Genomic DNA, 26,481 nt, shown 5'->3' on the forward strand with positions numbered 1-26,481 from the left:
CTCTGGTAGAATTTAGAATTCTGTCTCCTAAAGATCAAACTAAAATGAAAATTCCAGAAAGCCGGCAAAAGACCGAAAAAGAAAACTTAATCTGGAATACGCTTGGTCCTGAGAAGCTCTGTGTGCTAACTCACCTGCATGCTGTGGGCAAGGTAGGTTTCGGCAAATGAGTTCCCTTTTGTACCACACTTTCAGACAGGAAAGTCACAGAAGCCTGACAGGTTAGTAAGAGGCTAGGAAAGTAGAAACGTGTTTTACACAGCTAAAACCAACCCATTAACTCCCCTGCTAAACAAAGGAATAAAACAGTACGTTAAACCCATACTGAAGGAAAATGGCCGAGTGGCGCCACCTGGTGTCTATTTTCTTTTACAACAGCGGGTGATTCCTGCGCCCTCTGGTGGTGCTACGCAACCCGTCTACGATGCCTGTTTTGGCTTTGTGCTGGTTGCACAGGTTAAAACAGTCCCTTGGTGTGTCTGCTGAGCAAGATTAACCTGCAGTCACCATATCCAAAACAGAACAACCGAAAACATGCCATTTCTCATTTATTGCAGAACAGTCTTCCTTTTGATGCATTTCAGACGATCCCTAACCTTTAGAATCTAAATAATGACGTTTGTAAAGCTCTCTGCTCAAAAAAAAAAAAAAATCTATTAAGGAGTTTGATTCTTTTAGTTCAGTACCCATATTAACTTTTACTTAATTTTTAAATATAAAATAAACTTTGATTTCAAAAAATGGACAATAGAGGATTTGACTCAGAAATGAGTCCCATTCCCACATGCCTCAGTTTACCTAAGTAATGAGGATTATTTTGGTCTACCTTCCTTCTTGTGAGGGAGGGAGGAAGAACAAATAAGATGACTGTTTATGGAAGCCACAGGGAAGTGGAACAGGCATTATTTGTCCAAAACAGAGGTGCTATGGTGTGGGGATATTTTTTAATAACCGAGTTTGGTTCCAGCCCAAATATCTATGGCTCCAGATTTCTTAATTGGTTAATGGTGGAAAAGCCGATGAATGGGGAAATTAAAAGTCCTGGTGTGGTGCCAAGGTTTACCGTGAGACACATCGTTCACGTGAACATGCTACATCTTCCATAAGACGAGGATGTGGCCACAATGCCCGCTCTGCCAAATCCCTTGGCCCTTTTGCCATTTGGTCATCTGTCTCTGGAATGTTACATCCTGACAGACTAACCGGGGAAGCCTGGTATTTCCAAATCGCCTCTGGGTTACTGTGAGTCTAATCACAGTTTCCTCTGATTAAAGGCTTAAACTAGCTACTCCTGGCCACCCTTCTCCCCAGCATCGATTACAACTGCTCTAAGATAGCGTTTTCCACACGTTCTGTGCTCAGGGTCCTTCTGCCCATGCAGTGAAACTCCAAACAGGCAGGACAGGCAGAATTCAGATTTTGTTACACGCCATATATCTCTCTGCCTTCATGTCCTCATCTGTGAAATGGGTACCCTATTAGTGGCTATCTCAGACTGAGGCATACACTGGGGATCTCTGCCCCCGACACTGAGTAGCTATTACTCTTCCCGGCACACGCTCTAGAGTTCAAGCCGCTTCTGAATTTGACCCCAGTGTTCTCCTTGCTGTTCCTTTTCTATTCTCTAGCCGACCAACATGCATTCTTTCGACCACCACCCCAGCCCAACATGCAAATTCGTTCCGATCCCCATCCCAAACACGGAGTTCAATATATGCTGGTTTAAATTTAAAAATGCACACAATTCACAAAGGGTGTGCACACCACCAGCCTGTATTTTATTTCTGATCCGGTACTGAGTACGTTCTGTGAACTGCATACAGTTATCACTAAATAGACTCCATGTTGGAGGATCTTGCCTGGCTACTGATATTTCATAGTTTCATTTACAAACATAATTTTGATTCGCTGTATTTTCAATTTACAATGGTTACATTGGAGCCATAGTCCCATTAGAAACCAAGGAGCATCTGTACTTGTAAATACCTCCTTCAGGCCTCAGCCATAGCGGTTCCTTAAAAAAATAGCGGTTCCTTAAAAACAAAAAAGAAAGAAAGAAAGAAATCCACTTTTTCCTCTCTAGTGACCCCTGGTGGTTAACGTGGAAATGAAAATGACAAACAGTGTTAGCAGTGGATACTGTTCTCAATGGCATTTTGACACCACCTGTGTCTTAGACAATGTCCTCCTGTTTCCCTCACACTGCTGCCTCCCATACCTACGCTGGGCCCCCTCTCACACTGCTACCCATTCCATAGCCGCTGGCTATGTGCATCTACTGAGTGCCTAGCGTGTGTCTGGTTCAAACGATACCATCTTGAGAAATCCATGCAGATTTTAAAGACATTACATAGAGAGATCGATAAAACATGAAATGTATACTTTATCATTTAACTTGTATTGATTATATCCTGAAATGATACACCATCTGTGTCTCACAGGGGTCTTATCACTAGAGATGTGTACAGGCTCATGACCCAATCACTGGGAAATCTACCATGTTCCTATAATATTTCCTTTCCTGTGACACTTCTAGTCTGTAACACAGGGTCTGGCTATGTCAGCCCAGGCTGCACTAGAACAGAGCAGAGGTGTACAGAGCTACCCCCTCCTCCTCCCAAGCTGGGGTTAAAACTAGTGCCCTGTGCATGATATGGAAGAGTCCCAGCCACTGCCTGCTCTTCTAAAAATAATTTGAGATGAGATCTCATTAGATTGACCAGAATCAGCCTGACCTCACTTTGTAGCCCAATCCGGCCTAAAATTGAAGCTCCTCCTGTCTCGGTCTTCTGGTGAGCTGAGATTATAGGCCTACACCACCAAGCTCATGGCTTTGTTATTTGTTGGTTAGTTTGCTCACTGGGCATTCCATATATGTATAGAATGTATTCTGAGTACCTTGTTCACCAACCTTCTCTTATCTGCCACCCATACACGCCACTTCCCCCGGTCATTAATTCTGCTGGTCCCATTTGCAGGCTCATGACTTTTGGGCTAGCCTGGTAATCGTCTTTACTTTAACCTGTGTCATCTGCATGAGCATTGGATTGAGCTATCCACCTGATCCCAGCAGTGAATGGCAGCACAGCTGAAGGGAAGGACTCCCCTCTCCCTGAATCTATGAGTAGCAAGTGGCTTAGCAGTTAAGAGGTGAAACTCTCTTCTGCCCATGCCTGCCTTTTGACTGGTCCATTCTTGGCTACAGTGAGCTTGTGACTGCAATAGCAGTGCCTTGCCCAGAAGATGGCATTTCACAGCCTTTCTCCCTCCATGTGGCTCTTATATTCCTCCTCTCCTCTCTCTTCCAGCGTTCTGTGAACTTGAGAGGAAGCAGTGTGCACGCCTTGCTTAGGGTCTGACCAACCATCTGTCACCCAAGCTTGGCACGTTGTGCAGCCTTGAATCTCTGCATCTGTTGCTGGAGAGAGAAGCTTCTCGGATTAAACCTGAGGGGGGCTTTTGTCTGTGGATATAAACATGAACAGGACAGGTCAATGTTACGTCAGTTCAGCTAAACAATGTATGCAGTTCCCCTCTGGGGCATAGGTTTCTGACCAGGTTTCCAGGCATGGACTCTCTCTTGTGGAGCAGGCTCTAAGTCCAACGAGAGAGCACTTGGCTACCTCCATAATAGGAGTGCCAGTATTGCAATCTTGCCCAGAAGGTTGATCTTGTAGTTCATCGTTTTCACATCTAGAGAAGAGTTTTGATGACGTTTCCCCTAGCAGCCTGCACAGCACTGTTTGGACAACAAAATCTAGCTGGCCGGAATGACAGCCTCATTTTCAACGGCTGTATAAGTGTTGTGTTTATGGATATACATTCTCTACTCAAATGATCTGTGAATAAGCCATTGAGTAAGCACAGTTGAAGATAATACTTCAAAGCACCCTTCGCTGTTTCCGTGGCTACATTACCAGCTTCTGGCAATGACAGAAAAGACAGTCTTAATTGTGTGAGCAGCGTCCTTGGTGAATTCAGCTATTTCTCTTTGTTCCTTCTCCTCATTCATCCGTGAGGAGGAGTCCACAGGAGGATTCTGACATTCAGAGTACAACTGCAAGGTAGAGTGAGTCGGGGCGCTTAAATCGCATAAGGAAGTTAACCTTTCACCTCGAACTATGTCCTAAGTTAAGAATAAGTAGTGGCCGCATTAAGCCACGCGTGATGCTTTTAAAGATTTGTTTTATTATTTACGTGTGTATGTTGTCTGTCTGTGTGCACACACGGACATGCAGTGCTCTCAGAAGCCAGAAGAGGGCATCAGATCCCCTGCTGCTAGGGCTCTAAGTAGTCATGAGCTGCCTGTGACATGAGAGCTAGGAATCAAACTTGGGTCCCCTGGAGGAGCAGTGTACCTCTGAGCTATCTCTCTAGTCCCTGATGTGAGGCGTTATTTATAAAGTCAAGCTAATGGCAATTACCTTAAATGATATTCGATATTTGGTTAATAGCCATGCTTTTTGACGTGAGTTCCTAGAAGCTGAACTGCAAAGTCAAAGGGTATATATGTTTTTTATGACTTTTAAAAATTACAGGCCAGATTTTATTGAGGCATTGAACAGTCTTTTTACTCTTACATTCCTTACATGAGGAGTCATGTAAGGCATTGAAGGTGGATTACTTCTGGGTACCTTGATGAGAGTCCTATACTGATGAATGATTCTGCTCACGGAGTTTGCAAAAGAAGATGGCGCATTTTAGGAATGGAGACTTTAAAAAACCACATGAGCTGTGTAGGCACTTTCAAGAAATAAGGATTATAGAAAAGGGAGCAGCAAATAGCACGTGTGTGCCTGGGCAGAACTTCAGAGTTGAAGGGCGTTGTGACAGGGACGCTCTGGTCCAGCCAGTCCGTCTGGGATATAACTCACACTGCGACGGGCCACTTGGACGGGCTGCACCTTAGAATTCATCTGTGGGTTCTCTCTGTAAATCTCACTGCATACAGCTGAGCCAGGCCATTCTCATCCTTCACAAACCACTGCCTTTCGTTTGATAACTACATTTGGTCCTTTAAGAGACACAGATGTGAGATGTGGATGGGGTGCGGATAAGACCACGAAACTTTTAAGATTCCTCCCAACCCTCAGACTCCCGGATAAGAGGCTCTGCAAGGAAGCGAGAGAGGTGGCCTGGTGCATGCCTCTGCTCTGGGAGGGATCACAGTGGCCTGCAAGCCACATTGCAATCAATCCGCAGGGAGCTGGGCTCTCTGGAAGCTGAAGCAAAGTGTCTCTCCCCCTTTCGCTACAGTTCTTTCATGTTATGCCCTAACTAAATCCAGAATCCTTTTCAATGAGGAAGGCAGAAGTGGAATGTGTAGCTAAGCCTTGTGCCTGTTGGATTAGCCAAGGGAAGATGGGCTCTGGAAGCAGAGAGCTGTAACCCAATGCGTTTTCTTTCCTTTTTCTTTAAAAAAAATATTCGGACTTTTCTGCTCTTCTGTGGTTCTATGGTTATCCTGCAGCTGTAAACCCATCACCTTCACAGAGTTCTAGGTACGTGGTGGCGTCCAATAGATTCTTTTGAAATCTATTGTGTATATGTATATATGTGTATAAATAGTATATTTGCACATAAAGTATATTTACACACATGCATATGTGTATATAAATATATAAATACACACACACACACACACACACACACACACACACACACCTGCATATCAACTGCTCCCCCAGAAGGCCATCTGAGCGTAAACAAAGCAGTAGAGATCACAGGGAGCCTAGAAACTGCCTGACAGTTAGAGGGTGATCAAATACAGTAAAAGCAATAAATCTTTTATGGGGAAGTGCTATTTCTCCTACCACCCTGGGAGGCCAAAGTTTATTAACTACCTATATGTTAAATGCAGCCTAGCTCGCCTTCCCCATCTTCCTCAGCTCAGAATGTAGGGTTCTAGTTTATATCGCCTTACGGTTTTGAGAAACCGATCTCCGAAAAGAACAGGAAAGCACGCACCGGCACTAGCGTAGACCGTTCGCCTTCTGTTGGGAGTGTCCTTTGCTTTTCTGCCTGAGGTGCGTTTCCTGCCTCTGCATCCACTTGTGGCGTGAGAATGTCTGCCTAGAGTTGTATTGGGTGACACGCTACACACTTGTCCTCCACTGGATATTTTGAGTAACGCAGCAAGACTGCTTTCAATAATGGAACCGTCCGACGGTGCTGTTTTGTATTGTGTTCTTCATGGGTGGTTGGCAAGGGGGGCTTGGTAGGCTAAAAGAACAGAGAGAGAGTAAAATGTTCCCCCTTTTTATTAGGGAAGAGTTTTAGTCACAAAAAAAATAGCATTGCTGCTTCTGCTGTTGATGCCACTGGCAACTGTTCCTTCTCTGTGGCACAGCGCCAACATGGCCCTTGGAGAGGTGGGATCCAGTCAGCACAGCACTTTTCAAAACGTCTCCTTCCCCAAGGGTGAGCAGAATTCTCTCAAATGCTCCCTTCTCTCCCTATCCTGAAACCTATTGCTCTCCTGGTCCTTTCTTTGTACCAGATCCCTTCTTTTTTGGCTCTTGTTATGCAAGGTACTGGGGGAACGACTGGCCTGATCATAATCTCAGCGATCGCTGCACAAGGTGTCCATAACTGGAATTTCCTCATTACTTTAATGTCCTTCTAGTCACAGCTCCATGGACCTATTATGTGTAAATTAGAAACACATTATTCCACCGACAAAGCTTTTCTTTCAAACGCATAGAATTTTATAACCTGTCACAATCTATTAAATCCCGAATTGTCTCTACTGAAACTGACTTTTTTCTGCACGAAGATGTCAAAGGATCTTAATTTCAGCTAATTCTGGCACCAAAATGAGCTCCTCCACTTAATAGCTGGCACTGGTCTCCACAGCAAAGTGCTTCCAGGGACAATTGGAAATTGCAAAAATAATAGTATGTTTCTGTGGTTAGCGTCACCTCTGAAATGCAGGGCGTTTGCCAGCTCAGGGCTGCTTTGTTCCCTCTTGAAAACTGAATTTCCTGAAAGCCCTTACATATTAAGACAATTTGACGTAAGGAGACAGGAAGACGGGAACAGAAGGCTGGGAGACAGAATGCGCAAGACCTGCTCGGAGTTCCAGAATTCCACAGGGCTCCTTGCAGATAGGGAGACTTGGCAGACAGGGCTTTGGGGCCTCGTTCTAGTGTGCCCCTCTCTGCGGAGCTGGACACATGTCTGACTAGTGCTTTTGGGCTTCGTGGTCATGCCGCCATCAACTGTCATATTCCAAGGATGAGATGTACTTGGGCGAGAAAGCCATTGCTTCCTTCAAAGCCAGCTCATGAAGCGGAATGTAAGCTTAGTCCAGCGGTGGGAATTCTCCCTTAGGCGTCTCCATTTGAGGCTCTGGCTCTGACTTTGGGTGATCATGCCAAGGAAGCACCACTGAGCCAATCGAGAAGCACTCTGTGGTAGATGAAGACTTACAGTAATAGTTACCACGTTAAAGGCTTTCTTTCTCCAGCCATCTAATCCTTTAAAATGTCTGTGGGGTTAACTTAATTGTTATTTCTATTTATGGAGAGCTGAGACTAAAGAAGGAGAGGGAGCTAAGACTGGACCTCAGGTTACACTTGGCATCTCCCTGAGAAAGAAGGGGAAATAAACATGGAGTCCCTCTAAAAGGGTCTCTCACACTTAAGTCCATCAAAGATTAACTTTGAAAATTCAAACTGTGGGCATGGTTAAGGTGAGTCTATAAGTAAATGTCTGTGGGTGCTGTTCATTGACTTCAAGACTAATACAGTTCAAAGCTTTGTTTTTTAAGTTCAATAGGTCCTTGAGACAGATGTCTCCATTTCCTTTGACTGTTACTTATGACTCTAAAGGTAGAACCCCCGTCCCCTGACCCTCACCCCCGATGTCAGCTCTTCTCCTGGCCCAGCTGTATGAAAACAGTTCTCCTGTTCTTCTGGCAGATTCCTCGCGGTGCTGGAAGGCCAGCAGAAGTCCTGAGTGCTAGGGCTCAACTTCCAAGTTCCTGAATCCCTCAGCTCCTCTTAGGGTTGGAGAATTTGCATTTTGGAACAAATTCCCAAATGATGCTGGTGCCGCTGACTTGAGAAACCACCCAAAGGGTACTGATAGAACAGGTGTGAGGTTCACCCTCACTACAGATGGCAGCCATTTCTTACTGGTCTGTGGCAAGGCAAGTTCAGAAACTGAAAATACCTCCGTGGAGATTTTATAATATGACACCGTTGTGACATCCATATATATGATCCGCAGGTACCTGCCACATGTGTCGGGAGGAGCTGTGGGAGCCCAGATCTCATTCTGTGACAGCCTGAAAACCACAAAACTCTATTCAACCAAGACAGTCTGAGTACAGCCTTCTAATCATGATCCCACAGTAATGCATTTTGGGGGAATATAAACCCACCAGTGAGAAGGGTTCAGTCTTTCTCATGCAGTAGCAACGCCTGCGAAGGAAGAAGTGATAGGTCCTAGGCCCCAGGTAAACACCCAGGGCTATAGACATAGACCTAGTGTGATATTATATATCAATGGGGTAGGTCAGCCCAGTGACCAAAGGGCTCAGGTTTCTAAGTGGTTGGAAGACTAGAAGATGAACTAGAACCGTCAGAATTTAGGAGGACTGAAGTTGTGTGAGGATCAGACTGGGTTAGCAGATGTCCTCCCAAAGGCCTGTAAACAACTCTCATGTATAGGCATCCAGGGAGACAACAGGACATCCAGGGAGACAACAGGAGAAGCTCTCTATTGTCAGAGAACCACCTAAGTAAGCCACAGGTCTGAGTAAAAGACTTAGTATCTAGGCCTGGAAACATCAGGCTCAGTGGGCAAGCTAGATCAAGAACCCTTCCAGGCCCCATGCAGCGCACTCAAGAGGGTAAGGACCAGGAGAAGGGAAGACTTAAAACTATCATCTCCTACAAGAGAAAGGAAGGCTTAAAACTATCCACTAGATCTCATTGCTTAAGCTGCCATTTTGTTTTTATCTTCTTATACATTTTATTAAAATTCCCAAGGATCTCCTTGCTAATTATCAGGAGTCAGCTGTTCCCTGCTTTATATTACAAGATCCTCTTGGGCTGGCTGAAAGGAAGCCCATGTGGATGGGCCTTTCCCATGGTTTCAAGGCTTGATGGATGTGCCTCAAATTTACTTTGCTAACTGTCTTTCCAAATGGATCTCCTGGTAGCGCTAGGATTTTACTAGCTGTGATTTATTTTTTAATATTTCTCACTTCAAGCTCTGATAAATCCAGCATTCTCGCTAAGCACTTGTACAAATTAGATTGCAGGCAGAGAAGTTTAGCATTCTTACATGTTCAATACATCAAGCACTGAACAATGGCAGAGGTGCTGGGTACGAACATGTCTGCTCCCTCCTTAAGTCGCTGCTCTGTAAAGCCTCCCTTGACCAGAGCCCTTCTGGGAGAGGTTCTTTGAGACATACAGATTCACCTCTACTGTTTCTGCTACCCACAGCCAATACCACTCCAAAAATGATGAATGGAAAATTCCATAAACAAAGACTCCATACGTTTTAAATTGTATACCATTCCCTGCAATGTAATGACATCTCCCTCCCAGCCCCAACCAGGAGATGAATCATTCCTTCACCTAATGTATCCACACTGTATACAACATCCACAGGGTAGCCATTGCAGTCAACCAACACATTGTCTGAAGTATCACAGTATCTGCTCCAAAGTAAACTTAATCTACTTAGCAACAGGCCTAAGCAGAAGATGGGCGTAGCTGTGCCAAGAATAAAACAACTCTGATTGCTTCCTTCAGGTAAAAGCCATGCAGAAGCCTGCTTTGCCTGTGGTCCAGTATGACGCTGGTCCAATGGCGGCCCTTCTCCCCAGTCCACTGGTTCACTTTCATCCTGAGACTAAGACCACAGTTCCCTTTAGGGCTGCATGGTGGCTGCGGATGGTAGTACGAGCTTTCGGCTTTCTTTTTAGAAACAGGAAGGAGAAAGAAGGGTATGCCCTGCACGGGTGGGCTGAGATCCAGGGTATCTGAACCAATCACTGTCCAAAGTATGGTCAGGAGTGGCTCAGACCAATAAGACTCACTGGATTTGGAAGTGGACTCAGAGTATGTTGTACTTGAAGGGAGAGAGGGACAAATTCTGGGAAGGTGGACATAGCGTTCATGATGCTGCCTTTCTTACATCTCCTGTAACCTCTCTAAGCCTATTTTCCCTAACAGACAACCTCTGACTCCGCCACTCTGGAGCTCTGTGCTGGCCTCAGTAAATGCTCATTACACCAGATAAGGAGAAGGTAGGCCAAGGGAGGCACCCACTGCATGTAGACGCTCTTTCCTTCCAGGAACTTGCTCCAAATAGGTCCTTTCGCTTTCTGTAGGGTATGTCTAGAAAAGAGCAACACAAATCTTTGTTCAGCAAGATCCCTCACGTGATGATCTACCAGGGTATGATGTAGCTGGAAAAAAATAAAAAGGAAACAATGTAAGCTAATGTTTCGAATCCATGCGAAGAGTGTTTCTTGACTGGGGTTGCATTTGGTGTTAGAATGCATACCAAGCTCGCACAGGGCTCTGGCTGGAAAAAAAAACAGCAAAGAATACTCCTAAGTAGTGATGTTCATGTGTTTATTACATTAGTATACTTATATACTTGGAGTGTAATTATTGCTATATTAAAACAAAAGGGGAAGCGAAGGACATGAAGGGAGTGGAGGGGAAGTTACAGGATACAGAGCATGTGGGGGACTGTAAGGAGAATTTGACCAGCTGGCAAGCCCTTGGCCTGGGTTTGGTGATGGCCACTAAGACATAAGAAACTGAAATTTTCTATAAAGGAAAGCCTCTGATTTATAAGCAACAAAATTGTACTTGAACTCAAATTATTATGACTTTGGATTTTATTTCCTGTTCCCCTTACTAAAAGCACTTGCAAAGGGGGGACGCCTTCAGTCGCTTATTAATCACTTTCTCACCTGTGCCCTCAGTGGGGATGGTCTGGAATCCTGCCATGGTCTCACATCGTTTCAAGTTTGGGGAAAGATCCAGGAACCAGGCTTTAGGACTACGTGGGGAGTTTCAGAAGATCTGGGGACAGAGTTTGTGAAGAGTGAGCCAGGGATGTTCTCTTTCTGAGAATGGTGAAGTCACTAACAACAAAGGAAGCCAGCAGTCTGGGCACAGCATGCTCCAAGTGCCCTTGGGGCACAAGTGTTGCTGCTGTCCCAGGCTTCTCTCCCATCTGCTCTCCTCCAGAACTCAATGTATTCTTTAGATGGAACCTCCAGGGTCACCTGGTCTCCATAATGCTCTTCTGAAGAGGTCATTGAAGTAGAGGTACTGTGATCATTCAAAGTCCTCCTCATTCAGAGTCTAGACCAGAGGACATGAAAGGGCTTCGAGGTTGACTCTGTGACTCTGTTGTTTGCTCCATAGGTGGCTGGCATGCTGTGGCTTGTGCGGGGTGCTCAGCACACCCGGCATATCCACACCTTGTGTCCCTGTGCTCTCAGCGCTCAGACTGGCACCACAGACAGAGCCACAAAAATGGCACTCTGCATTATTAGCCAGGCTTGTCTGAGGTAACCCAGTATGGCTGAACAAGCTGTTGACATTTGTGTAAATGCTTGGGAAATCATTCCGACCTGGTTGAAATAGAGTCACTGTCTTGATCGCTTATCCATTTATTCTTACATAGTTGGCCTGGCTTCTACCCAACAATCTTCTCTCCGTTAAGATCTCCCCATGATATAAACCCGAGGCTTCCCAGCTCCTGTCCTAGTGCCATGGTAGCCGTCTGTTTAATTGATCTGCATCTTAGCCATCCCAGGTGTCAACGTTTGAGTGACAACTACAAATAAAGGGTAGCCTATGTGATTCCTGAGCATGGAAGAATGAGGAAGAAATTTGGAACCAACTAGAAGGTGAGCACATTTTGGTAGACCATCTATCTAGTACTCCCTTGGACCTCTGACTACACGCTACCATGCTCCCCAGAACTTCCTCCAAATTATTCTCCCTCTACCCCATCCTGCAGTCATCCTACATGAGCCCCAAGCCACTACTTTCTTCTGAAGTCAGCCCAAAGTGCCAAGGTAGGTTCTCAATATGGAGTACCAAGAGGCCAGGCCTTCAGAAAATGCACTTCAGTGTCTTCTGTGTGTGTTTATGAGAAACAAGAGTGAGTGGCCAGGGTCCTTTCCACTGATGTCTGCAATACTTTCCTTCAAAACACCTTTGGTTGCAAGGTTAAAATAACAGTAATGTTTTAAATATTTAGAACCGTCTTGAACAAAATGGAGCAACCAAAAGAGGCATTGTCTGGGTCCCAGGCATGCTTTTGCCTCCCAGTAATATCAAGATGCTTTTCCTACAGGTCCATGCTGTGCCGTCCTCGACATGTGGGCCAGCCTCAGCCAGGCCTTTCTGTTGAGAGCTGGTGAGCAGGGTACAACTATTTTTTAAATCCATTTTGGTATTTGTGGCATAAGCAAGAGGAGCATTTTTCCAGAAAGACTCTCAGTTGGGCCATCCATCTCAGTCAGAAACAGGTCAGAAGGTCATCCCAGCCAGTGTCTGACGAAAGTCCTGCAGCCACCACTATTGGCTTTTTCAATTGGGATTTTTCCCTGGAGGTCGGGGGAGAAGGCTCTTGTGTCTCAGGGGCTCTGCCAGAAAGTGAACACCATGGACAACCGGCAACATCTGCTATTAGAACCCACTTGGAAAAAACAACAGAATTGCATATGTGGTGAACAAAGGGCGCAGAAGGATGTGTTATCACTAGTAAAGGTTGAAGGGGCTTTTGGAGCAAGAAAGCTAGGGTAGAATGCTTGTTTTGTTTTTGTTTGTTTTTGTTTTTGTTGCTGAGTAACAACCATCCCAAATCTTAGTAGCCTAGAACAATACCAGGCATCCTTGTTTATAGGTTAGGAGATTCACTGGATGTCCTGCCAGTGTGGGTGGCCATGCTCACCAGAATATGGTTAGACCATTGATTCCCAAACCTCTATCTCCAAAAATATTTACATTACAATTCATAGCAGTAGCAAAATTACAGCTATGGAGTAGGAACACTCAACACGAGGAACTGCATTAAAGGGTTGCAGCGGTAGAAAGGTTGAGAATCAGTGGTCTAGACTTTCTCATGAGGCCAGGGGCCCTGGCTGGAATAGACTGATCTATATTGGGACAGTGCATATCTGTTCCACATGACTTCTCATCCTCTAGCAGGCCAGACCAGGCTTCTGCACCCAGCAGCCCAAGAGTTCCAAGAGCATGAGTCATCTATGAGTTACACGTGTTATCTTGAGACCTGATCACAGAACGAGGACGCTGTCAAGCAAGACGTCAGGCCAGCCAAGAGCTGAGCTGCAGAAATGACGTTAGAGGCAACTCCTGGGAAGAATGAAGAGTGGTTAGGCTACTCAGTGGCCTTGGAGAGACGACTCCCTCTGCACCACAATCCCTTTTACTACTGAAGTAAAACTAACAGAAGCACGCTCCTCAACGCACAGATTCTTTAAGTATTTAGCATGATGCCAGGCACACTGTAAGCATTAGCTTTCCATTTGCTTGTTTTTATGACCAGAACCAAGACTGTTGATTGTCATTACTAAGTTTGGTGATGATTGTGATAATGTTGAGGCTCTCTCTGCTGGGTGATGATTCTCCCGGGATATGAGCCTCCAAATAATCAGGACTTGCTGGCAACTCGGGTTGGCTCCCCAGCAGCTGCTGATCAGAACAGGCTGGCTCTACTCCCTACCACCCCCCAGGCCATTTGGTGAGGACCATTCTCCTCGGGCTGCTTGCCTCTTCTCTGTGTGCCTAGAGTACCTCTCCAGGAAAACCTTGCAGTGAAGCTTTGTACTGTGATTGCAGCTAACTCTGGCCAGCACAGCCTCCAGAAGCAAGGGGGCTGGCATCCTTCACCGGAGAGCCAGATTGATATTCCTTTCCACTGTCCTACCTGTGCCCAGGGCAGAACTCGCAACACAAGGACACAATTCAGGGTTGCCAGAGTAGGTGGCAAGCGATAAGAAAACTCCCCACACTTCTTCCTCTGCCGGGGACCAAGTGTTCAAACCAGCTGATGACTTGAGTCTTAAGTAAACAGACAATAGGCTGTTTTTAAAGTGGCTGTTTTGTTCTCGATGATGCTGGCCTCGGTGCCCAGGCAGCCTCTGCCCACGCCAAGGAGGGAAGGGCCGGCAGCTTGCTAACTTCATATCATCTGCCGCCACGGCCTTCCCATCTGCTCGGGGGACACGGCCGGACAATTTTCCACATATAATTGCAGTCCTTTGTAATTTAGACTGCAACAGAATCAACAGCTTGATCATGACCCCACAGCAGGGATTTCAAGGACAACACTGCCATTTTCTGCCCTGACTCAAAACCAAAGCTGGCCTTCCCTTGTGTGTGCCTCCCCCTGCCTGTCCATCTCAGGGGGTTCTGTTTATCTGTCTGCCGACCATGTTTTCTGGCCCTTCACCGTTTCTCTTTGTCCTTTCCCTTTATCGGGCACCATATTTCTGCCCTGCAAATGCGCTGGTTGTAACCGGACACCTCCCATAGATTATGTCGCCACAATAGCCATTGTCAGCTCTCCCTAGCTAATTGTAGCCCCACCCCACCTCATCTGGCTGGGGTTAAGATGGATGTTCAATTTGCATTATTTATGTCTTTTGCTCTGTGTTTCAGTGATGTACTTTTGCATAACATATGTAAAATTCTGCTGACGTGGAGAATTCATCTGGCCCGAGATGCTCAAAAGAGTTGGGGGCAGAAGGTGGGGGGACTCTGTAAATTCAAAAGCCGTCAAACAGCTTTGTGCTCATCTGGTTCTAAGAAAAAGGTGGTGGGGAGTGGAGGAAAATGTGCTCCTGGAATTGAAGTCTGTGTGTGTGTGTGTGTGTGTGTGTGTGTGTGTGTGTGTGTGTGTGTGTGTGTGTGTGTGTTATTCTGGACAGCCTAGTGAGCTCTTTTGTTTAAAGAGCTTAGGTTCTAGTTGAGCTTCAGAAGGTCAAGGCAAGCGATCCAGGTCTATGTTAGGCGCAAACGCAAGCCTGTTGCTATAATTAACGAGCATCTGTTTGTAGAGGAAGAAGCAGAGACTTCCTTAACATTACACAGAGTCAGTAGCAGAGCTGGGGTTCAACCCGGTTGGCCTGACTTAAAAGCCCCAGATGAAGGGACTAGACTACAGTCCTGGGGATGATTACTTACCTCGCGTGTGTGAGGCCCCAGTTTTCATCTCTACCAGCACGACAAATAAATAAAAGGATTTCGAAGGCAGTTTCTGATCCAAGCAGTCTGAGCCACAGCCTCTTTGAACGGATCCGTTTCTCATCCTGCCCCTCCTGACTCTCAACATTTCTGCATCTCCTTAGCATAGAATCTCTTGTTGAAAAAAAAAAAAAAGAACAGTTTTATTTTGGTCACCATTCCGTCACTGCTTGACCACATGGGGTGTGCCTCAGTCCCCAAACACCTCCTAGTCAAGTACAGGGAAACATGTACAGCCCGTGCTAGGCTTGTCACCTTCTGTGAAAATACATGTGCGTGCTTGCTTAGACCCTGTGAGCACGCCTTTGTTCTGCTGAGGTGCGTGCGTCAGTAATCCTGAGGCTTGTCCCCTGACTTCTAGAACTCAGGCTGCCCCAGGCAGAGGTTCTACGGCTCAGGCAGTGGGATGATGATGTGCGTGCTTACTATAGAAGGATCCTCTGGACATGAGACATTGGAAGTATTGCTCCAAACCAGATCTCACACACTCCTTCTTCCTTTTGTCAGCCTGTGCGGAGGACTTGTGTACCCGTATCTGCACTCCAGCAGGACCCTGCTCTCTTCACTGGTGGCACTCATTGCTTTTAATCTTGGCCACACCAAGCTTTGATTCTGTTCCGTCCATCTCATTTCCATCCATTCTATTGCTCAGCTCCACCACCCACTAGGCTATTCGATCTATTAAGCAGTGGGTGAACCTAGGGTATCGGGAGCTGTCTCTTGGCTATCGGTGTGCATTCACTCTTGTGTGGGGATGACTCTGGCTTTCTTTCGTAGGACCTTGAAAGGATGCGTGACTTGGGATACATCAATTAGGTCAACTAGAGCATCCTATACCATTTAAGAGTCAGGCACGCACCACCAGCAGTCATCAGCTGAAGGGGGAAAAAGTGGAGGCTACTTTTACTGCAGAGAAAGAAGGAAGTTTCCAAGGGGACACATCAGCCATCATCATCGTCATCATCATCACCATCATCATCATCATCATCATCATCATTACCACTACCACCATCATTTTGTGTGTATATATGTGTATATGTGTGCACATGTTCATCCTTGGTATCTGAGGAGGTCAAGAGAGGGTGTTGGATCTCCTAGAATTGCAGTTACACATAGTTATGAGCTACCATGTAAGTGCTAGGAATTGAAACCAGCCTCTCTGGAAGAGCAATGTGTTCTCTTAAGCACTGGGTCATCTCTCTCGCCCTCCCAGCAGCCACCTTGTTACGATAGAACCTGAGAATGAGAACATATGAGCAGGATGAAATCCAAGAGGCAGAGAGACACCAGGTCAGGTCTTGGTGAGGTTGTCTGTAGTGTTCTCCAGTTCAAGCTGCCCCCGGAGCCCTGCCCCTCTCTGTGGCTGGGTTCCCTGTGCCCCCCCTTTTTTTTTGGCCTCTTTGATTTGTGTCTCTCTTTCAGTGCAGTCCTGAAGCGAGCCTTGGGCTTCACAAACCCGGGCTCTTCCACCTTGCCACACTGACTTAGTGGTCTCATCTTTGAACTCTCTCCCCCCTCAAGCTGAAGTGCCAAGAAGACAACATTTCGTCTCCCAGTGAGATGCTCTTCACAGAGGGTTCACGTGATTCTCTGTAAGGGAACTAATGTTTGTCTTGGGCAAAGTATGCATTTAGGACAACAGGTATTCCTGAGATGTGCCCTGTAGAGAGACTAATGAGTAAGCCTGTCCCTGTGAGCGCATCTGCTTCTGCAAATGTCCTTATAGTGTTGTGCATTGATTCCTTGGTCCCCATCGTGCCATGTTAGTAGGCGATGGAGCCCTTAGGAAGTGGGACCTAGAGGAAGAAGGAAGGCAGGCCATTGGAGAAGTCCCTGGAGGCATGAATGGGGAATCCCAGGTCTTCCTTGTTTCCCCTTTGCTTCTGAGCTGCCATAGGAAAGCAGCTTCCTCTTCCTCTGCTCCCATATGGAGGAGAAAGTGAGCAAGAGATGACCTTTAAAGATGGAAGGACTGAGGCTGGGAGGTCACAAGTTCTTAGCCAGCTTGGGGTGAAGAGTGAGTTTCAGGTCAGCCTGGGCTGCGTGGTGAGATCCTACCTCAGTGATAAACACACAAAACAAAAGAGAGCGGGGGATGTCAGCACTGTATCCATCAGTCATTTCACAGAGACCTTATTTGAATTCTGACTGATTTGAATAAAAACCTTCTTTCATCCCATTAGGAGGCAAATATCCAGTAATTTCTACTTCTCGCTCGATATTATCATTAAGGTTCAGAATGGGTTGCCATTAAACATCAGCGGTAGAATTTTAATACTGATCATTTAGGCTTAATGAGTAAAAATATTAATTTCAGGTTATATACATATTTTTGTAGCAGGCGAGTAAAATGGAGTGTTCAATAAAAGTTTTTAGGCATAAAAATACATTCCGGAGGATTGAAATAATATGAGAAGAGTAGAATATAAATTATTCATTTATGGAAATAAGGAAATACTGTAAAATTCTGAGAGTTTTTTTTCCTATACACTTAAGAAAACCAGCAAGTATGGGAACTGGGAAGACGTCTTGGTGGGCAATGGGTCGAGGACCAGAATTTGGATGCACAGCGTCTGTGTAAACGCCAGATGGGCACAGTGGCTCGCCTGCAGTTCTAACTGAGGTGAAGACCCTGGAGCAAACTGGCAGGGCAGAGTGCTGAAATGGCAGCGTCCCGGCTCAATCGGGAGGTACCGCCTTAAAGAATACGGTGGAAATGGAACAAGAAAGACTCGAAATGTTGGCCTCAGGCCTCCACACACATACATGCTCACTAGCATACACATGTGTACTCTCACATGTGTCAACATACACGCACCACACACACATGCAGATACATGCAAAAAATAAAAAGCATCAAATTGAATAGATTCTGTGGCTACATCTGAAGCAGCCACAAAAGGTTTTAATGTCAGTACCCAAAACATGGTACAATAAAATTATGTCCAGAATAGCTGTTACAACTCATGATTTAAAAAAATGTAGATTCTAAGCTGAAATTAGGACATCGTACATGGTTTCAAATCTTCCCGGGGCTACAGAAACACGTTTGGAAATGCCTGCTGACTTTACCTCTGTCAATACGTCTTCATTTAAACACACTTTTCACCCTACAACTACCAGCATATATGATTCTGGTCACCTGTGACCCAGCCACAGTCTGAAAGCATCAATGGAAAAGTCTCTGAGCAGTTTATAGGTTTCAGATTGTAAACCCTCTGGATCGCCTGGTGGGATCTCACAGCACCCGCCTCCTGCCTAGAACGGGAATCCTCTTTATCCAGTGTTTCCACTCTCATTAGCTACACAGTCGTCGTGATTATTAATCAGACTGTATTTGAGCAGTGCTGTATTCAAGAAACCCCTGTTTAACAACCTCAGAGTTCATGAGTCACGGTGGTGCAGAGAAAGTCTCAGGACATCAAACAAAGAAGTAAGTGTCTGCTGCCCTGAGTCAGTGCTGCAGGGCACATAGGAAAACATAGTGGAGAGGATTTGGTACTATTGTGACTTTAGACTTCCATGGGGATCTTTGAAGGCGTCCTCTGCAAATAAGAGGGGTGACTCTTCTCACCCACACTCTTCCAAATGCATTGCATAAAACCAAATTTAGATAACTCCAAAGCCTCCAATGGTTGCAGTGTGGTGCACTGAGAAATATGGGCTTCTAGGCATCACTGGCTGCCATTGTTGTTGATCTGTTGAAATCACTGAGTAGATGCTGGGTTCAACTGCCACTGTGAGGACCTAGGAAAGCACCACTGGAGGCTCACACACTTCTGGTTACAAAGCTTAATAATGATGGTCAGCTGACATGCCTGGAGATAGGGAGTGAAATCCTTGCCATGTTCTTGCAGAAACAAATGTTCGGAAGAGCATCGGAGGCAAGGCTTGAATGTCAAGGGTACACACCGTTACAAACCTCTCACTCTGCTCTCGACACAGCACCTGGGCTTTCTGTGGCCCCATGAGAAGTTGAAGAGGCTGTGCCACGAGGGGGTTAGAGGACGTGCCCTGTCAAACTCAAGGGTCACTCTGGGTCCCTTCACTTTCAAATGCTCTGCAGATTTTGTCTTCAGACTTCAGCTGGGAGAGATTTACCAGCAGCAATCTGACCAGCTCTGCCAGGCACAGTTAGCTAGATTTTGGGAGGAAGCCTTAAAAGATAACACTAATAACACCCATATCCATCACTGAGAAAAAACACAAAGTTACAAGCTGCTCCTCTGAGCTCTTGGGTACAAAGTCCCATGCGTCTGCTGTTCTCTGCTGCGTAAACGGTGCTTCTGGGAAGCCCAGGTGGCTTGTTGAAGGCACATTGTACTCTGTTATGTATTTCTACACACTTGCCATTTTCAACCTATATTCCCGTCCACGTATTCTTACACACTTTAGTTTGATTCTTGCACAAAGTAGCGTCTTGAGAGGTGAGTCCTCTTTGGGCTACAAGCTGGAGTGTGAGCTCTTTCCACCCCTTCCCAAATGCTGTGCTAGACCTGGCTCCTAAGGTGCTATGCTGTCTGAAAGACAGCTTTTCTGTTTGCGTTTTGTGGTTAGCAATCAGTAGCCCACCCTTTCCCCCGGTGATTACCTATGATGTCTAGGAGGGACCTGGAGGAGCATCAGTCCTCTCTGGCTTATGGGTGGCTCTTCTAGTTTTAGTAACCAACTTCTTGGAACAAATCAGTTTGCAGACAACTCAGCACCACCTTCAACTCCCTGACCTGGTGCACCTTCTGGGAGAACTCGTTGGCCACCACCATCGCACCCAGAAGTTAGACTAAAATGTGGCAGGAAGGAGTGTGTCCTTCAGTCACTACCTGGGAGTGATGGGTAACCACACTTAACCACAGTCCCTGCAAATGAAGGCATACAAGGAACCATCTGCACTGTGTGAAAACTCACCGTCTGTACATGCCCATTAAAAAGCAAAGCCTAGATATCTTGTCAAGCATATTTTTTCTGCCTAGTTCTTAGACCATCATATCTTAAGGCTTTAAGGTCTCTGCTTACAAACAAATGTACCGCTCTCTCCTGGTGACACGAACACATGTGTGGTAGATCTGAAATTCAAATTGTACTGGGTGTTTGTACCGTATCTGACAGTCTTATCCCCTAACGGCCATTGCTGGTGATTCACGAAGCATTTTATGGTTATGACTTCTTCTGATCAAAGGGATTTCAAGAACTAACTACCTAGTAACGATAGCAGCTCTGGACTGGGCAGCCTATCAAAGACGCTCGAGAGGACCTCCCAGCATCTCAGCAGTCATAACACAGACAGAGGCCTACGTGTCTCTGCGGAAGGAGACCCTACTCGGTCACCAGAGAGAAGAGTCGGCCAGCAACAAAGCGAAAACTCATCAAGGAACAACCCATCTTCGAGGCTCAGGGGACACTGTGTGCTCAGTCTCTGTACTAGGTCACCCAGTACCAACCTTGAGGAACGCTGGCCAGAGGTTTTCCTCCCCAACCTCTGAGAGAGTGGAGACCGAGACCTTAGTTTGGCATTTTGGAAACAATAATGTCAGCCAAGAGGTGCTAGTTATTTTCCGTTTTCTTCCCCTTGTATCTCAGCCAGGACTTTCACCTGGTTTCTCATAAAGCAAGCTAATATTTATAGGTGGGAAACGGTGCCGGGCACCTTGATAAGCTCAAAGCAGCACTTAAATATGTGTGTGGACCACTTAATCACAAGATCTGGGATATATAGACACGTCACATACCATCCCCCTCCTGCATTTGGGGCCTCAAAACTTGATCCAAGTCTGGGAGTTAAAAAGTCCCATTTTGTGTAATCAGGTTCTAGTTGAACATGATTGCTGAATTATTTTAAATTGAAGACACATGTCTGGGGGTTGAGCTCTCCATATTATTTCAGGATGGTGTCCATTAGGTCTTATCCACAGGGGCTATCTTCAACTTTTGCCTCGTTCAATGCATTCTTCAGACATCAGCATTTGCAAAATAGTGAATCATATATAACGGAAAACTGGAGGAATGTGGTCCTTGTTAAAGGGTAATTTTTTTTCTCCTGAAATTATCTTGAATGCATTATTCAGACCCAATTCTAGTCTCCCCTGCTGAGAGTCCCGGTACTTGTTGGAAAAGTTCTAGTTGGGGGGGGGGGGTGTTTTACAGACAGTAACATTGCATAAATAAATACGACCATGCGGCCATTGTGCATGGGCCTTGTGCGATGCTATGTCTTCAAAGACTTTACAACTGAGTCAACATTTGTGTGAACTTCTTCCCGGTCCCAAACACTTTAAATGTGTCTTAATTGCAGACCTAAATTGCTGCCACGGCTTGTCGCCAAATGTGTTTGTCCCTGAATCAAGGTCCCGCCAGACTTCACCTTGTAAGGGTAAACTGCTTCATCAGCAAGGCCACTGCCCTGATTTGAAGGTCACTTGCTTCCCGTTGGGGGACAGTTAGGATGAGGGGACCTGAAGGACTGAGCCAAGTGGGTGTCCAAGTACTCCAAAGATGTCTTCCGTGCTGGGCGATGGGGCATCTGATGGGGCGATGCTCTTTGTAACGCACGGACCAGACAATTTACACAACATAGCTGGGTCAATAACTTGTAGTGAACTTAAAGAGTGGGGAAGCCACAATATCTGTCTGTTTAGATCATCTGCATCACCCCCAAAAGGAAACCTCACACTCACTTATAATCCCCTAACTCCCTTGATAACCACCAATCTGCTTTCTGTTTCTTGTTTCCCTTGTAGGGCATTCCACAGAAGTGGAATCACTCAGACTGTGGTCTGTTTTGTCTGGCTTTTTTCACTTAACATAACCTTTTTTTTTAATTTGTTCACTTTACATCTCACTCACTGCCTGGTGTCAGCCACCCCTCACAACTCTTCCCCCAACCGCCTTCTATGAGCAGGTGGAGGCCCCTGGGTATCCCTGCCCCGCACCCCCTGGCATATCAAGTCTCTGTGTGGCTAGGCACATTCTCTTCCACCAAGCCAGACAAGGCAGCCCAGCTAGAAGACCATATTCCATGTACAGGCAACAGCTTTTAGGGTAGCCCCGATCCAGTTGTTCCAGACCCACATGAAGGCCAAGCTGAACATCATCTACATGCGTGTGACGAGGCCTAGGTCTAGCCTGTGTATGTTCTCCCTTTGGTTGGTGGTTCAGTCTCTGACAGCCTCAATAGTCCAGGTTAGTTGAGTTGTCCTGTAGAGTTCCTACTCTCTTCTGGGCCCACAATCCTTCCTCCTCTTCTTCCATAAGAGTCTCCATCCACTGTTTGACTTTGGGTGTCCGCATCTGTCTGAGTCAGCTGCTAGGGTGGAGACTCTCAGGGGACAGCCACTTAGCATAACCTTTTAAGAGTGGTCCACATTCCAAATGTCACCACTTTGTCTTCATTGCTGGGCACCAGTTCATTGAGTAAGAGTAAGACATTTAGTTCACCTAGGCGTCCACTGACAATCTATCTGTGCTGCTCTTCCTTTGTCGAGACTGTGAAGGATGCTGTGTGAACATCTCTGTAGAAAGTAGGTCAACTTGAGGTAGGATGTCTATTGTCATCCAACCATAATCCTTAAGCTACATTTAATTTGTTTAAATTCATTACTTAGGTTCTTCTTAAAGCTGCCTATCGGGTAAGAACATCCCAGAATAAAGTGGTTCCATGAAGATCTCAAGAAACAACTTTTCAACCAGGGTGAGAGCATTAGTGATTCCAGGGCATGACTGTTTAAAAACCGAGAGAAGGAATCTTTGGGAGGAAGTCTCTAGACCAAGAAACCTTGAAGAGCCTCAGAGTCCCTTCTGTGGCCATCACAGGCTGCACTTCCCAGCACTTAAACCCACCTGCACCCCACCATGCAAATACTCCTCTGGCAGGCGGGCACATGCTGCCTGGTGCCCGGAAGTCCTGCTGACTTGAATAACAGGAGGCTGCTCGGGGAGAAGCCAAGTTGGAAATGGCAGGAGAGGTGACAGGGTCACAACACGGGAACAGAGTTGTCGGGCTTTGTTTATTTCCATTTTCCACAGCCTTGGCAGCCGATAGGAGGATTGGCAGCCCTGTCATCAAGAAATGAGCTTTCTACCTGTTGGGATCCAGCAAGATCACAAAAGGGCCTTACATACGGCCCCAGTCATCCGTGTAGGGCCAGGAAAAGGAATCTCACAGCATGAGAAAGCCCTCCGAGGGGACGGTGGTGGGAAACCAGCACATGGAAAGAAGCAGGATTCAGATCTACACCAAAGCACAGCACCTCATTGACTTTGCTGTGACCCCCACTATGACCTTGATTGGGTCACTGATCTCTCTGGGTCTTGATTTCCTTCTTAAAAATCGAAGGAGAGGTTGTCAGGATTCTTGCCTGAGTTTTTTTTTTCCCCACATCCTCTATTCTGTATCTCTGATGCCTTTTGAAATTTTACTCTTCTGAAGCACACACTGAGATTTTAAAGCAGCATCATTGACTTCAAGCAATCAGCCCACGGATACCAAGGGACGCAGTCTGGAACAGCGACTGGTGAATAATTAGCATTTGGGAGACATCTTTTTTTTAATGCCACCCCGTGTCCCAGTGGCAAGCATTTTGCAGATGGAAAATTTTTGTTGTCGCTTTTTCTACCCATCCGCTTGCAGGTTGTTTAGCCCCTTAGTGTCAGAGGTGGGAATTGGACCTGCATTTTAGGGCTTTCAGACCTTTATTGTGTCAATTAATACGAATTGCCTGAGAACAGAGAAAATAATCGCTGGAGAGTGGTGTGACTCAGGTACTGCCAGGAAGTCTGACTCATTGGCCAAATGTGACATCTTGTTTCTTCCTGGTTTTATCATCTGGCTTGGGCTCTTCAGGGACCATGCGAACACACTGGAGGAAGACGAGGATGGGCAGTCTTAGCAGGATGATGACGAGACTGCTGATCTTCTCTCGAGAATAAAGAGTGTTCTGGATGAGAAGACTGACAAGACATCCCCCCTTCGCCTTTGAGGCCTATGTCCTCTCTCTCCCATGGAGCCATGAGGCAGCTCCCTTCCAGCTCACAGAAACACAGGCCAACTCTTGAGAGCTTAACGTGTTTCCATTACAATGGTGAGGTGCATCTCTACCCAGCAGTCTACTTCGTGTGGTAAGAGGCAGCTGTAGAGTTCACGAGCATGCCTACTCCTTTGAACTGCACGCAGAGCACTCCAGAGCCCTGGTATTCTGCCCGTATTCCAAAGTCAGTGACTAGCCTCGTAGTTGAAAGAAATCAGGGGACAGATGGTAGGAAAGCAGAATTGTAGAATGACTACCTTCTCCCAAATGCTGGCCTATTGTTCTGATGAATCTCCGCAAAGCGCCATGGAGCAGGCGCTGGGCTTGGTGGAGGTCCACAACTGAACCGCCGATGCTCAAACATCAGGGCTGGTGGAGGGGAGGCAGTTAAGAGAAAAGATCACTGGCATTTTGGGGTCCCTCCCTGACAGTTAGAACCACACATCTTTGAAGACACAGAAAAACAACAACAACAACCCAGTAAGGCACATTTCCACGGACACACCAATCTGCTATTGAAAGAAAATCCTGTATCAGAGAGAATTAATTCCCCCTTTGGATAGGCAGCCTGATATTTAATAAAACAATAAAAAGTAACTTCAAACTTTTCTTTTCTCTAATAATTTTCCCTTTGAGTTTAGCTATAAGGCTATTCTGTAGAAAAAGCCACTAGCATCGTAGGAAGATCCTGACATCTTCCTTTGATTTTTTTCTTCTGTTTAGGTATCGGACAACTTTCTTTGCTTTATTTTCCACTTGTGAAATAGAAGTGGCCAGGATTAATCTGGCAAGCCAAGCACTGGTTATCCTGGCTGAGTTCCCGCCAGAGCACCTAAGTGGCTATGGGATAAAGTGATACAGGAGGGAACTCCTGGGGCCCCTGTGGGCTGGTGCTGATTCCAGGCACAATGTACACAATGCTGAGCCCTCCTCCCACCAGCCCAGCTCTCAGAACGCCAGCATCCGAGTATGGAGCAATCAGGCTGCCTCAGCTGGCTCCCGTTCCTTGCCTACTGCTGTTAGCTTATTCAAAGGCAAAGAATTATATTTCCTCTCTCCCTGAATATTTCAAAACAGTGCAAATAATGTATAAGTCCATAAACGCAGGAGTGCTCTGGATTCTTCAAAGATTAATTTTGAGAAAAGAAAAACAAAAAAGCACATCACATCTCTCCAGCCTCCCGTTCGGAAAGGCAGACACAGCGGGCTAAAGCATGTACATCTTATCCTAACCCACTGTCATCCGAATGCAGAAAAGTGGAGGATTTGGAGGTTGGTAGTTTGTGTTTAAAAATCCCTGCTCTGCAGCTTTATGTCTCTATGAAAAAGAGCTCAGCTTCGTTCATTATCTGTGCAAATCGGCTTGCTCACCTCAGGAACAGTGACTTTGCAGAATCGTGAAACATAAATGTTTCATTGTTTTTCAAACAGGAAAGTCTGAGTTGAAAGGTAGTTACTATTAACTCTTGGGGGCAGGTCAGAAAGTCACCAAAGCATCTGGAAAAGGGTCGTCATCTGTTGTCAGGGCTGTCACTCGGGGGCGATGCAGAGACAGGAACCAGGAAAGCGAGAGGCACCCTCGTTTGAAGACCTTCTTTCTCTGTAGCTCTCAGCAATCTTACCTCGGAAATGTCCCCACTTCTTGAGCAGGTTTCCATATGCTTTCGGATCAGGGAAACAGTGCTGTCAGAGGAACCTCAAACCATTAGAGAAAAATCTTCCTGCCACCTTTTCTCTTCCAGCACCTTCCCTTAGAGCTTAGGCTCCCCTCCCTGGTGTGTTGGTGACTCCCAGGATGCATTGCACTGCATTCATCCCCTGCTTGACTGCACGTAAGCCTTTGATTTAGGAACCAGGGATCGATTTGTGAAATGGGGAACCAGATAGTGCAGATTCTAGCAAATACAGCCTTTGATAATGTCCTCTCTGTTGTGGTTGATTGGAAGAAAGGCATCACTTTCTTGCTCCTACTTTTGTTAGAAACACAGGGTGTGACCTTGTAAATTATCAACAGCACAATATTCCTTTTGAATCTGATTCTTAATACAGATGCATTGTAAGAGAAAAACTGATTATATTCTTAGCTAGATCAGAGTGCTGCATTCTGCCCATGGTGTCGAGGGCATTTAACCCTTTGTATGATGAAAGTACCACAGTTCTCCCTCAGTTGGTTCAGAGGGAGGAGGGAGGAAAGGCTGGAG

The 26,481-nt window shown here is 46.0% G+C and overlaps 1 long non-coding RNA gene across 3 annotated transcripts in view; it reads left to right on the forward strand.

Annotated features, from left to right (window-relative positions):
• Positions 1-26,481, forward strand: part of LOC102546824 (uncharacterized) — a 59,377-nt gene that overhangs the window by 2,701 nt on the left and 30,195 nt on the right. Inside the window, exon 3 of one of the 3 annotated variants that reach the window (XR_005503563.2) lies at positions 1-26,049. The exons of 1 other annotated variant lie outside the window; for it this stretch is intronic. This is a non-coding gene — a long non-coding RNA (uncharacterized LOC102546824). Of the gene's footprint in view, positions 26,050-26,481 lie in introns of those variants that run through there. One more of the 3 variants, XR_005503565.2, reaches the window with a different exon arrangement.

The sequence above is a fragment of the Rattus norvegicus genome, chromosome 4 (assembly GCF_036323735.1).
Source record: "Rattus norvegicus strain BN/NHsdMcwi chromosome 4, GRCr8, whole genome shotgun sequence".
Lineage (NCBI taxonomy): Eukaryota > Metazoa > Chordata > Mammalia > Rodentia > Muridae > Rattus > Rattus norvegicus.